The sequence below is a fragment of the Danio rerio genome, chromosome 8 (genome assembly GCF_052040795.2).
Source record: "Danio rerio strain M-AB ecotype USA chromosome 8, GRCz13ab, whole genome shotgun sequence".
NCBI classification, from domain to species: Eukaryota; Metazoa; Chordata; class Actinopteri; order Cypriniformes; family Danionidae; genus Danio; species Danio rerio.
Window position 1 is genome coordinate 35,713,899 of NC_141028.1, and position 13,602 is coordinate 35,727,500.

At 36.1% G+C, this 13,602-nt stretch overlaps 1 long non-coding RNA gene across 2 annotated transcripts in view; it reads right to left on the reverse strand.

The window, feature by feature from the left end:
* Window positions 1-13,602, reverse strand: part of LOC147835721 (uncharacterized) — a 57,146-nt gene that overhangs the window by 24,153 nt on the left and 19,391 nt on the right. Inside the window, exon 4 of one of the 2 annotated variants that reach the window (XR_015498213.1) lies at window positions 9,638-10,378. The exons of the other annotated variant lie outside the window; for it this stretch is intronic. This is a non-coding gene — a long non-coding RNA (uncharacterized LOC147835721). Of the gene's footprint in view, window positions 1-9,637; window positions 10,379-13,602 lie in introns of those variants that run through there. 2 annotated transcript variants of the gene reach the window in all.

The window sequence follows — 13,602 nt, forward strand, 5'->3', positions numbered from 1 at the left end:
ATTATTCAGAAACAGGGTATTATCTCCATCCTCACAGAAAGAGTGGATTTACTTATTTACATTTCACAGAGCCGCAGGTAACAGGAAGAGCAGAGAAAAAGGGCAGGCTCCACACTCCTGTGGAATAGTAATGCGCTCCAAATGCTCGCGAGGTCAAGTGTAAACCGCGGCTTCGACAATGGCAGACAGTCTGCATCTCCAAGCCCAACAACACTCAATCGTGCAGCGCTCTCAAGCAGAGAGACTTTATCTCAGAGTCTGGAGGCTCTGCTCATGTTTACAAAAGAAGTTCCTGCAAGAGGACGACACTCAACAATCAGCTGACGGAGATACAATCAAACAACAATAGAAGCTGAAACTTTATCGAAGATGTGACCTGCTGATCGTGTTCGCTGCTCTCTTTCGCAATATTTCCTGTCGTCTCTTTAATGGCGCTCTGCATTCTGATTCGCAGGGGTTGACCTATTGTGAGAATGGAACTGTATAGCATTTCTTTTGTATTTCTCTATAGTCTGATTTACCATTGGATGTTTAGGCTTTTTAGGTATGTTTATGAAATTTGAGTTGTAATAGAGAATAATTATTTTCTGGAAAAGTTATGTTGATAATTGTTTTACACTCAAAAAAAAATTAACAATAATAAAAATAAACAAATAGGCTTACAGATAAGGTTTAAGTATTCTAATGGCCTATACAATTTTTATCAATTTGGATGACGTACTTTTAAAATAACTAAACTGATAATTTTTACGTGATTGGTATTTGTAAGTTAAACATACTGTAAGTGAAAGAAACAAGAACAAGATTTATGCTAAAATATCAATAAATAAAATGTGTTTTAAATGCTTCTTAATAGTTGAAAACACACTGGATTTGAAAATTTGGAGCTGGACAGACGTGGCAGGCCCAAACGTATTGTGAGGGTCCTCTGTGAACATCTGGCTGAACCTCAAGTCAGAGAGATTTTTAACTTTCACCTCCGGAAGAGTTTTGACCAGATCCAGAGGGAGGCAGGAGACATTGAAACCGAGTGGTCCATGTTCTCCGAGTCCATTGTTGACGTGGCCGTGAGATGCTGTGGCCGTAAGGTCTGTGGTGCTTGTCGAGGTGGCAAACCACAAATCCGGTGGTGGACACAGGAAGTAAGAGATGCCGTCAAGCTAAAGGAAGAGTCCTACAGGGCTTGGTTGGCTTGCATGACTCCTGAGGCAGCTGATGGGTACCGGCAAGACAAGCGCACTGCAGCCTGAGCGGTTGCGGAAGCAAAAACTTGGACCTCGGAAGAGTTCGGGGAAACCATGGAGGAAGACTATCGGTCAGCCCCAAAGAGATTCTGGCAAACCGTCCAATGCTTCAGGAAGGGAAAACAGCTGTACATCGACACTGAGGCCGGGGGTTGCAGGGGTGGACTCACCCATCACCCAAGCTGAGGTCACTAAGGAAGTTTGCAAGCTCCGCAGTGGCAAAGCAGCCGGAGTGGATGAGATTCATCCCCTGTCCTCGCTGACACGTCTCTACAATAATCGCATGGAGGTCAGAGACATTACCTCTGGACTGAGCAACTGGGGTGGTGCTTCCCATTTTTAAGAAGGAGGACCAGAGGGTGTGCTCCAACTTTAGGGTGATTAGACTCCTCAACATCCCTGGGAAAGTCTATAACTGGGTACTGAGAGAAGGATCCGGCCGATGGTTGACCCTAGGATCCAAGAGGAACAATGTGGTTTTTTGTCCAGGCCGTGGTACACTGGACCAGCTCTATACTCTCAACAGGGTGCTCGAGGGTTCATGGGAGTATGCACAGCTAGTCCACATGTGTTTTGTGTACTTGGTGAAGGCATTCGACCGTGCCCCTCGTGGTTTTTGTAAAAATGTCAAAATGATCATTTAAGATTTAAGTAGTACTGCATTATTATTTATTTTAGCTTCAGGATACTGGCTGAAAAGCTATTCTTAAACACCCTGTCAAGCAAATTAATAAATTTAAATATACATTTATATATACTAATGTATTTATGTTAAGTAAACTTTATATAAACTAATAAGTATATTTATTAGTTTATACATTTTCTTTTTCTATATTTGTGTATTCATGTAAAAAAAGAAAAGTAGAATATATAAAACAATCTTTGATACAAGCGGTATGGATCTGCATAGGAAAGGCAAGGAATGGCACGACACCCTGTGTGTGAGACAAGAATAAATGAAGTGAAGGAACGGTAATGCAGACTGTTGGACTGGGGACTGACAGGCCCACAGTCAGGCCTGAAGCAGCTGAGCTGGCATTAAACACACAGGACGGGTGCGGAGTGAAGCGCTCACTCAGTTACGGGCGGTGGGAATAATGAAGGGACGGCTCGGCGGAGCAGAGCGGGGGGCGAGGATGAGGACGGCCCAGCCATCCAACTGGAGAATTTAATTTCGCGCAGGGGTCTCTCCTCAAGCGTGCGCTCCCATGCAGACAGACTATACCTGTGTTGGAGAGCTACTGCACTCTGGAGGCTTTATGGATCAGTGTTTCCTGCTTTACAGAGAGTGGATGAGAGGAAAAGGGTGGCGGAGAGTCTCTTGGGTGTCTGTCAGGATTGTTTATAGAGATCAGTCGTCTGATGAGTATCTTAAAATGGAACTATTGTGCAAAATTCACTCTGTTTTCTTTTTTTTGGAAACTATTTACAGTGTTTGAAAATATACTTCCGGTTTAGGAAACTTACATGACACTGAAACTAATTATTTTAATCCATATCCACAATAACCACTAAATTACTATGTTCCCTATTTTCATCATTTACAAATACTAAATTGAAATACCAAGATGGGTATGGATTTTGAAAGATTAGGTCTATAAAGAACTTACGCATGGAATAAACTTTTGTCCGCTAAGTAAACAATGTGAAAAAACTATGATAGAAACACAATAACCAAATAAATTCCAGCATAAACATAAAAAAATTCATATGATTTTGTTTTAAAGTATGTGATAACAAAAATGGGCACGATGGGACAGCATTTAAGGCAATTCTTCTAAAGCATAAAAATACTATATGTTTGCAGATATTTAAGAAACATGCGCAAGTGAACATTCTTGTTTATCTGAAAAAACAATGCTGAAGTCAGATATTCCAGCATGATCTCACGAGAAAACGTAAGTATTTTATGTTTTGACAGTTTAGTGGCTAATTTGTATGAGTTCAGTCATACGGAAATGTACAATTTTAAAAAGGAGGCGTGTCACCTAACCTCACCCCCTAAACCCAACTGTCATTGGGGGATGAGCAAATCGTACTAAATTGTACGTAATAGATCATACGAATTCATACGAATTAGCCACTAAATCAAAAAAAGTTACGAATTGCTGTGAGATTGTGTTGGATATTTTGCTTTGAAAATGGGTTTTCCTTGCTGGAACGTCTGTCTTCGTTTTGACTCTTTTGCCCGCCTACTGCTAGTTTAGCCAATTATATTTCAGCAACCCAGGTTGCCTTGTTGAAAAAAAAAAAAACACATTCGATTCATTTATTCAGAAGGGCTCTTGAACCTTGCATCTGTGACCAAAATGCAACTTCCAGTGGACAGTAGCAGACTCTGAAATGAGAGGCAGATTCAGAGTTCTATATGAGGTTATTAATTAGCAAATAATATAAATATTACGAGCGTAAATAGGTGAGCAGGTTACATTGTAACCATGTGTCCTCACAACAAGCTAAATGACGAGATTTGCACTGATAAGCATTTTGGCTGTTTGCACCAGGCGAAACACGACTAATGTAAATACAGTGTTTCAGAAGCACAGAATATGCACTTACTCACGAAATGGTATGGTTTATACTCTAATACATATTAAACTTTTAACGTTATTAAATGTACATGCAGAATCACTATGTATTGGGTTTGCATTATGTCACAGTTCTAAAGTTTCAAGCGGTTTATTTTTTTTTCCAAGATCTGAGGTAAACCATCTGATGCTGCTTTCAGTAGTATGGCAATAAATGTCATGTAAAATGGTATTCAAACTCACACTGTTAGCATTTAACACTGAATAAACAACGCAAGGTGATCATTATCTAGTTTTCTGTTGTTCAGCCGCAAAAAAAAAAAAAAAAATCTAAAATATCAATTTGGGATGTTGGTTAGAACAAAAGCTCCTTTTAATATAGAGAATATTCCCTCTGTTGCGTGCCGTTGCTTTTATTTAGAACACGATTTAAGTCAGCTTTTAGGGTCGATCATCAGACTCGCTCCTCAATCTGGCAACCTGCGCTTGCATTCGTTTTGATCCAGGAATGTAATGCCTAGTTCAACCAATGGGTGTCACACCTACATACCGCATCTTTAATGGATAAACCAGCAGACTGAACACATACCAAAATATTTTAAATGTCTTTCTAAAATTCCTTAACCAAAGTCTGTCATCAAAGCGATTCAGTATTATCTTATTCGTAGATTAATCCTTGCATATTTGGCACGTGCAGTAGTGACCTAAACATATTTTCATCTACAATTAATCCTAAAAATTGGCAATACTTTTTAAAACTTTAAACCAATCACTCTAAATGGATACTTATCTATCTATCTATCTATCTATCTATCTATCTATCTATCTATCTATCTATCTATCTATCTATCTATCTATCTATCTATCTATCTATATCCTGTTTTAAGTCACATTTGATTCAAGGGAGAGAGACATGTAATATATGTGCAGACTTTCTTTCAGACTCACACGGACTAGCCCAAACCCACTACTAGAGTGAGATCAAACCAAGAACATCATGGGATGTTAATCACAGTTTCATCCTCAGCCCAGTTTCTCACTATGAGTTTAAAAAGATGATCATAATCTCAGCGTAGATGCTCCCTTATCTGATCAGAGCGCTATGAAGGGTTATTCATTCAATTAGGGATGAGCCATTGAGATAAGAAGCAGATGCTGGGTGTCAGGGATTAGGAGCGATAGCTGTAAGACTGCATCTATCCTCACATCACGCCACATACGCACAAGCTGGCATCTCACGCATGTGCGTTACATGCACACACAAACACACACACACGCAAACATAAAAACAGGAGCACACTGTGGGTTTTGGCTAAAAGGGACAGCTGTGGCCCCCCACATGCGCGCACACACACACACACACACACACACACACACACACACACACACACACACACACACACACATACAGACACACTTGCTGTGGTTCTGGGTCTGTGGTTTAGTGGACCTGCCAAGAGTTCAGGTCCTTTAAGTGGAAGTAATTGGGGAAGAACACGCTCCATTAAAAACAACTATTTAATACAATAATCATTCAATTAAAAAGCCCCTGTAGCGGCTGCCACAGCTCATTTGTGTCAACTGCATATTTTATTTGCAGAAAGAGGCACAGATTTACCATCACTTTTAACTGAAATATGCATCTTGAACATTTATTTACCCAGCACTCTTTAAATGTATACAGATATTAACATGGCATTTAATGAAAAATGATCGGTTAATTCAAACCATAATCCCTTCATTGTGACGCAATTTGCAGTTTATAGACAGCAATCTATTGATTTAGACTAGAATTTGTAAAAACTTTACAAGTAGGTTTACTCGAAAACAATATACTAAAAACATTTTGAAAACTTTTGCATACAAATGACAGTGTTGTCAAAATGAACCCATGCACAGAAAGACATATAGATAAAATGCAGGCCTGTAGCCAGCGGGGGTTCGGATGGTTCGGAAGACCGGGTACAGTATTTGTTCCATGCATGAGCTTATTTGTCCTATTTTGACTGTTATACCATCATAAATAGTGAAAACAATCCATTGAAAATGGCTTAAGACCAAGCACTATCCTTAGGCCTATGCTTACAAATATTTATATTTGAATAATATTTAAATTTTATCTGATGTAAGAAAAGTCATCTTTTGCTATTGCATTGTTTTTAAACAGAGAAAACATTTTACAGGTCATTTGTATTTTAACTCTTGGACCTTAATCTTGAAACAAAACTGACCAAAAAAAAAAAAAAAAAAAAAGGTGTGAATTACCAAAAGCAGCCCATATTGAAATTGAGTTGAATACTAATTTGGATATTGCTGTAATCCATGAACTTTAAAATTTATTTTTTTGACAATAGAGGCTAGAAAAATTGTTAATCTTGTAAATCTAAAAAAATTGGCCAAATTCTGACTGAGGAGTGAGGACACTTGAATGTGTTGGCCAGTTTGTTATTTGTCTAATAAATGACAATGGGCTACAGTTTTTAATTAAAAACTTTAACAGATTTCTATTTTTTTTCCAAATGATATATGATGTAATTAATATATATTTTAAAAATAAGTATTATTTCACATTTTCTTATTTTAAATCTTAAGGAAATATTTTGGCATATCATATGGTTATGATGACCATTCGACAAGCTAATTCAGCAACAAATAGGGCTTAAAATGTTACTAAAATGCAGTATTTAAATGTCATAATACAAAATAAGGCAAAAAACTGCAAAAAAGAGAAAAAAAAGAATCCATCCATCCATCCATCTGTCTGTCTGTCTATGTATCTGTTTGTAATCTGCATGTGTTTTTTTTTTTTTGCTTTTTAGCATCTATGCTCAAGAACCTATTTGTATCACTAATGAAGTTTAAAAAGAATTTTGCTGTTAACATTTTTTGTGGAAACCATGCTACATGATTATTTGATAAATATAAAGTCCAAAAATTGGTATTGGCAAAAGATTTATGCACTTCAGTTCCTTCACTTCCTTGGCCACAAGAGTATAAAATCAAGCACGCAGGCATGGAAACTTCTTCTACAAACCTTTTGTGAAAGAATGGACCCTTTTCACAGGACTGCTATGACACGTTTAATGATCATAATAATCTTTTTAATTTTTGAAAGTTTTTAATATTTTGATAAAAAAAAAAACGTATGAACAATTATACGCATTTAGGAATGTATTACATCATCTTTGCGCCAAATTACAAAAAATAAAAATAAAAAATACAGCTTTTGTGTTTCTAAATGCGAGGTGTTTCTGATGCAACGTCCATGGGGCTGAGAGTAAATTTGTTATAATTCTCTCCTCTGGCTGCCGTCATTAGTCTTACACAATTTATGAAAGTCTTGATAATACCATTGAGTTTTTCTTTTATTACTCCAGCAAATAGGAATGTAAAACATTTTTTGTTGTTGTATTCTTCTATTCACTGCGGTCAAAGTTTATCCAACCATGAAGCCTTCCACTACTAAGAAACCCAGAAATGTGAAAAGAGTCTATGGGTCATTCCCAGGAGCTCACCAAATTCACATATTATAGATTGCCACTTGTGCAGTAGGTACATTTATAAAACTTCCTCACTACTATCTATTCCAGTCACCTATTAAAAGCATTATAACACAGTGGAAGCAATTGAGAGCAAATATAGCTACAGACCTCCAAATATTAGGTGGACTTCAGATTAGCTCAAGAACTAGAGACCTTCATTGAAGTGATGTAAAGCACGCCACCACTGGTCTATAGAGCAGTGGATATGTGTTCTCTGGAGTGACCAATCATGCTTCTCTGTCTGGCAATCTGATGGATGAGTTTGATGATGGGTTTGGAGGTTGCCAGAAGAACAGTGCTTGCCTGACTCCATTGGTGGAGGGGGGTTATGATGTGGGGTTGTTTTTCAATGGCTTGGCTCCTTATTTCCAGTAAGAGGAATTTCGGATGCTTCAGTGTACCCAGACATTTTGGACAATGTCATGATGCCAACTTTGTGCTTACAATTTAGGCAAGGGTCATTCCTGTTTCCTGTTCCAACCGGACTAAAAGCAAACAAGGTGAGTGAGTTTAGTGTGAATGATTTTGACTGGCCTGCACCTCAACCCGACTGAACACCTTTAGGAATGAATTACAGCAGAGACTGTGAACCAGGCCTCATGAGTGCCTAATCTCACAAATGTGCTTCTAGAAGAAATGTCAAATATTCCAAAAACACACTCTTATATTATGGAAACTCTTCAAAGAAAAGCTATTATAAGTTCAAAGGGTGGGCCGACTCCATATTAAACCCTACAGATAAAACCCTACCAATTAAACTAATAATTTTAAAAAGTATTTGGCGGGTCATGATATATCAGGGACTAAGTTGAAAACTGATGAATGAATGAAGAACTGTTTAGGGAAAACTATTCAAAATAAAAATAGACATTTTTTTGCACCATCATTTCATCATCATTTCCTTTATTTAGCCAGGAGATCACATTGAGACAGTACTGTCTCTTCTTCCAGTGAGACCTGGTCAAGATGGCAGGCAACACATAAAGTTTCATATAAAAATCACAAAAATAATACCACAAAATTACAAAAACACAAATTCATAAAAACATCAGCTCATAAAAAGCAATTAAAGGTGTCCTTTAAGATGTTGTCTAAAAGATGTTTAAAAGTACTCAGAGTCGGAAGTGTGTCAAGATTGAGCTGATTTTGCAGGTCATTCCAAGCCAGCGTAAACGAAAAAAGCATGTTTACCAAGTTCTGATAGTACCCTGGGAACTGTTAGACGAATACATGAACCAGATCTAGTGGTTGTTGGTTGTTGTTGTGAAATGTTAATAAATTAGAAATATACGATGGTAATTTACCTAAAAGAGCCTTTAAAATAAATAAATACAGATGTAATTTTCTCGTTTGATATAAAGATGACCAGTCTAAGGAATCCTAAAAAATACAGTGATGCGTCAGTGAGTCTGCACCTGTGACAAAGCGTTTTGCTGCATGATAAACAGAAAAGTTTTTTTAGTAGAGTAGCGGCTGCGTGCATATAAAGATGATCACCATAATCCATTATAGAAATGTACTCTCTACTAATTTTTTGCGGGTTTTATATGGAAAACTATTTTTTGACCGGTATAAATAACCTAATTTTGGCCTAAGCTTTTTCAGTAACTTGTCAATGTGTATATCAAAGGCTAATCTCTCATCAATTCAAATACCTAGATATTTAGAAGCTAACTCTTTCTATTTGAACACCGTTCAGAGTTGTAATTGTCTGGTCTATTAACTTAAGTGCGGCCACGCTAAAAATCATGTATTTAGTCTTTTTTGAATTTAAACCAATTTTAAATTTTGCAACGTACACTCTAATACTTGAAAAGGAATCTTTAAATGCTGTACAGCTTGGTTTAAAGAATGTGCCGCTGTATATTTTATTGTGTCATCGTCATACAGGTGTATTTTAGCTGATTCTATTCCATGACCTATTCTATTCCATTTGGTACAACTAGTTTGTTTATAGATTATCATTTATTTGGATCACCTACATGCATTCACTATGAGTTTGCTTATTCTGTTGAACACAAGAGAAGATATCGTGCAATACAATACAAAAACTGGTCAGACTTGCATCTAAGATTTTTCTTGCATAACAGACAAGACTAATATAAGACAAGAGACAAGACTAATATAAATGAATAATAATAACAATTTCACACTTTTTTCATCTCCAAGACAGCCTGATGTACAAATTTATTTATTTTGTAACTTTTTTTCACTTTATTAAAACTTGGGATTGGCGGTTCATTCCACTGTGGCGACCTCAGATTAATAAAAGGGACTAAGCCAAAAAGAAAATAAATGAATAACACTCGGGATTCTAAATTGAAAGTTAACAGTATAGATTCATTATTCAACACATGACTACAATTTCTCAAGAGACTTTCCTATTATCTTTGAACTAATTTTAATCTGGTTTATCTATTTTTTAGATTCTGAATAACAGAATTACAATACTGCAGAACACACATAAATGCAGACATAAAAAAAAGTCCAAGAATCTTTTTCAATGCTCCAAAAAAAACTAAGACGAAAAGTGTTTGGTTGCTATCAGCTACATGATCTGGTTATGAGCAGATCTAGGATCATGTTGAGGCTGAGAAGTTGACATAATTTAGATTTTTGGATGAACATAATATACTTTAAGCACAATTTCATGTTACAAGTATCTGCACTATACAATATGACAGAAGAAGATAATACTAAATGAGAGTAGAGAGTTTCAATGGCAAAGTTCAATACTTCAAAGGGCAAAGAAGAGCAGACAATTTGCAGAAACCACATGACATTTGCCAAGGTTAACATTGACAGCATATTAATCACCATCTAGGTAAATGAAAAAGTATAATCCACATTAAAGAGCTTCACATTTACTGTACTCTTAAGTGCCTCGTTGTAAAATCTTATCGAGAGGCTGATTTTAATCAGATATTAAATATCGCCGGTGTCTTACAAAGATCACTCATCTCTCTGGTGGCGCTTTAGAGAAGGCCTGGTTAATTAAAGAAGCGTGGTCTCATCGGGCTCCTGTACGCTTCAACAACAGATGTCTTTTTATGGCTGCGTCCCACTGAAAGAAGAACAGAGCTGATGGGCAACATTTACACTTTGCATCAATCAAAGCCTATTGAGGAGCTTGGAGCCGTGAGAACATGTCTGTAAATAACACAAAGATTCATTCATATATAAATACTAACTTTTTGGTTAAAAAAGAAAGGAAGGACTGTGTGAAAATAGAATGTAACAATATTTTTTTTTTGCACATTATTACTCTCTAAGTAACAATTTACAGACTTTAAGGTTGCTTTATTTTAATCGGATTGACCAACGAAGCACACACTGTAAAACCCAAAAGTCAACTTTATCAAATGAAATGTGTAGTTAACTCAACATTCACAGAAAGTTAATTCTACTCATTTAAAAAGAAGTTCACTGTACTTATATAGATTAGTTTAACTCAAAAGGTTTGTAGCAATCGGTTTTCTCAAACAGTTTGAGTTACTTTAACTTTTTGGGTTTTACAGTGTACTTTTGTTCAAATTTGTATGGATTAAGTTAGAAATTGTATTATATTACTGATTATAAATTACACAATAAAAAAATGACACTGTATAGTCAAAGCCTTCCAGGTTTGAAAGATATTTTATTTATTTTTTGGTCAGGATTTTTTTTTTTTTTTTAGAAACGAGTGAATGCCATTTCATATGATGAAGACATAATATGTAAACATAAGACATGATATTTATATAAATCTATAGTTTTTTCAGAATGTAATCAAATAAAAAGTAACTATAAAATGCAGGTTTTAAAAAGGCAGAATAATTAAATTTCAAGTGCTTAATATTTAAAATCTGACAACCCAAATTATATGTTTTTGTATTCAGTTACAACTAATCACTGTAATAGGTTGGGCCAGACATAATCTGTGGTATTTTTTGCTGTTTCTGCTTTGGGTTTTCTAAAATAAATAAATAAATAAAAATCCATATAAAATAAAAAATGCAGATGTACACAAAACAATTGACACTATAGACTTAACACATTATATTTTCATTCATTCATTTTCCTTTGGTTTAGTCACTGTTTGAGAGGTCACCACAGTGGAATGAACCGCCAACTATTCCAGCATATGCTTTACATAGCGGACGCCCTTTTAGGTATAACCCAATACTGGGTAACACCCACACTCATTTACATCCACACTCATATACTTTGTACAGTTTAGTCTATTCAATGCGCCTATTGCGCATGCCTTTGGACCGTAGGGGAAACTGGAGCACCTGCAGGAAACCCACGCCAACCTGGGAAAAACATGCACACAGAAATACTAACTCCACACAGAAATGTCACCTGGCCCAGCCGGGACTCGATTAAGCAACCTCACATTCATACACACTCGATACACTGATAAAGATCAATTTTTGTTTACCCAATAGACCTGTACCTCACATCTTTGGACTGGAAACATATGCGAACACGGGAAGAACATGCAAACTCCACACAGAAATGCTAAATTGCCTATCAGGGACTCGAACCAACAACCTTCTTGCTGTTAGTGCTAACCTTTGAGCCGCACATCTGTTATTGTTAATTCATTCATTTTCTTCTAAGCTTAGTCCCTTTATTAACCTGTAGTTACCTCAGCAGAATAAACTGCCAACTTATCCAGCATATGTTTTACGCAGCGGATGCCCTTCCAGCTGCAACCCATCACTGGAAAACATCCATACACACTAAATCACACACATACACCATGGACAATTTAGCTTACCCAATTCACCTACCACATGTCTTTGGATTCCTGGGGAAAACCCAAGCACCCAGATGAAACCCACGTGAACACGGGGAGAACATACAAACTCCACACAAAAATGCTAACTGACCCAGCCTAGGCTCGAACCAGAGACCTTGCTGTGAGGCGACTGCACCCTTTGTTGTTATTATTATTATTTGGTTGTTTATTGATGATTTAAGTACTTGATTGATTGATTTTTTTTGTTCAAATAAGCAGATGTTGTTGTCTATATATAAAGTAAATTATATCAGCGCTTCAATGGTTAGAATTTCCACATGATATTAAAACACCATGTGCATCTCTGAGCCCCAAACTAGTCTGTGAGGCTTAAGATCACACTCCTGCTAATCCATCCACTAATTCGTCCTCCTCCCTGGTGAAACGTGTGACTTCCAGACACTTTACTACACTGTGTTTTGACGCTCTGAATGCATTGTGTTCTGCCTGCCTCAGCAAAGAAGCTCATTACTTCCATCCTTTTGTTTTATTATGTGCGGCAAATTAATAAATGGGGAGAGCGCTGAAAAAAAAAAACAGATATGAAAATGTATACTTTGCATTATTAAAAAGGCCCAGCCTCCAAAGGTTACACAGGGCTATTGTGGCACTACAGTGTGCGAAATGTAATTAAGAGGAGGCTGGAAGATAAAACCTCCCTCTTGTCATCTTTTCCTTTTTTTTTTTCGTCTGCCTTCCCTCCTGAAACTTATTCTCTCTGAACTAATTTTGCATGACATATTGCATTTCTGCATCACCTATCATGAGCATTTACCTGTGAATTAAACATTGCCTTGATACTGTATGCAGGCAAATGATAAACAACTTATTCATTCATTCATTGAGGACATCTACATTCAGCTATTAGTTTTAATAATAATAATAATTATAATAATCATCTACAAAGAAAACTTCAATAAGTAGGCGTGCATGTATGCATGTAAAGTAGTCAGCATAATTAAGTACACCCCATTTTGAAAATGAATACTTTTTTTTCATTTCTTAGTAAATATATGTAATGTATTTTGGTGCATAAACAAAACATATTTATTAAACAGATTTGTTAATTAAAATAATATTTTAGTCACCAAACATATTTAGAAATTGAAAGATAATATAGTTTAAATTCAAGCAAAATATTGCAAAAAAATTACAAACTACAAAATTTCAATTACATTTTTCATTTTTTTTTCTTTTGGTTCTCTTGACCTTTCTTCTTTTTTTTAATTTGTATTTAATATTTTTCTATAACATAAATTTGGGTCTACTAGTTTTTGGACTGTTATCGTAAGCTATTTTGTTAGGTAAGCTCCAGATTTGGCTTCAGTACTGACTAATCTAATGTATATGCACAAATATAATATTGTATAGCTTCCGATTAAAACTATGATAGATTTGGAAGGGTGTAATTATTTATAGTATGCTGAGCACTGAAAAGTATGTTTATATGTGTGTGAATGTATGTATTTGCTATGCTGATGTGATGCTGAATTTTCACTGTC